This window comes from Triticum aestivum, chromosome 4D (genome assembly GCF_018294505.1).
Source record: "Triticum aestivum cultivar Chinese Spring chromosome 4D, IWGSC CS RefSeq v2.1, whole genome shotgun sequence".
Taxonomy (NCBI): Eukaryota; Viridiplantae; Streptophyta; class Magnoliopsida; order Poales; family Poaceae; genus Triticum; species Triticum aestivum.
In genome coordinates this window covers 504139433-504141003 of record NC_057805.1, presented here as the reverse complement: position 1 = coordinate 504141003, position 1571 = coordinate 504139433, and positions in this window count along the sequence as shown.

The window sequence follows — 1571 nt, the reverse complement described above, 5'->3', positions numbered from 1 at the left end:
CAGATGCACCATGACGTCAAAGAACGTGGGAAGGAAGTACATCTCAAGCTCACATAGTATCACAATGATCTCTTCCTGTAGCCTTCGGAGCTGCTTCACACTGATGGACTTTCGAGAGATAACATCAAAGAAGTTGCAGAGACCAGTAAGCGTGTCACGGACGTGCTGGTCCATTATCCCTCTAATGGCAAACGGGAGTATCTGCATGATCATCACGTGACAGTCATAAGACTTCAACCCGCTGAACCTTTTCTTCTTGGTGTCTAGAAATCTGCTTATCTTCCCACAGTAACTGGAACTGACTTTGAATCCCGTAAGGCACTTGCTGAATTGATCGATCTCCTTCGCACTTAAGGTGAAGCAACAAGGGGGGCAATAATTCTCCTCCTTCTTGTTGACTTTTCTGCCCCTTTCCCCCTCCTTCGTCTCCGTCTCCGTCTCCTCCGTCGACTTTTTACGGGGCGGCATGTGGAGATCTTTCTCCACATGTCATCCTTCTCGAGCCATCTACGATGCCCCATGTACACGATTTTCCCAGACCCGCCATCTTTCGTTGATGTAAGCTACTAAGACATTGTATCATCCATGCACCTCATGCATCCGCAGTATCCGTGGCACACCTTCCCTGAGGTGTACCCGTAACCGAGATAGTCGTGCATCGTCATCATTAGCATGACTCTCATATAGAAATACTCTCCTTTGCTGGCGTCCCATGTCCATGCCGTTTCTTTCCATAACGTGTCTAGCTCCTCTTTCAGAAGCCCCATATACATGTTAATATTATTTCCCGGTTGTTTCGGTCCTTGAGTCAGCATGCTCATGTGTATGTACTTTGTCTTCATGCACTTCCATGGTGGGAGGTTGTACATCCATACAAAGACGGGCCATGTGCTATGGTTGGTGTTCTGGTTTCAAATGGATTCATGCCATCGGTACTCGCACCAAGCATGATATTCCTTGGATCTTCTGCAGCAAATCCATATACGACATTGAATGCTCTCCACTGGCTAGCATCTGCGAGGTGTCTCAGCTTCAGATCATCTCCATCGTCGGGCTTCTTCCTCTCCGCGTGCTAGTGCATGAGCTTTGCTTCCTTCGGATCTACGAAATACCGCTGCAGATGGGGAGTGATCGGAAAGTACCATACAACTTTCTGAGGAGCTTTCTTTCCTGCCATCTTGTATCGAGAAGCATTGCACATTGGACAACTGGTTTTTTCCGCGTACTCCCCCCGATAAATGATGCAATCGTTGATGCATGCGTGGTATCCAATGTACGGCAAATCAAAAGGGAAAACGATTTTCTTGGCCTCCTCGACACTAGTAGGACACGGGTTCCCCGCGGGAAGAACTTTATTATGTAGACACTTCAAATGCTCATCGAGGCTTTTATCTGTCCATTTGTTTTTGGCCTTCGTCTTTAGAAGTTCGAGCATGAAACTCAAGCGGGTCACCTCGAGATCGCAACCGTCATACAATGGAGTCTTTGAGTCTACTTTAAGTTGCGCCAGCTTGGCCTCCTATCTAGAAGCATCTCTCTTGCTAGTCGTACTCTTGCGAAGGAGGTCTTGA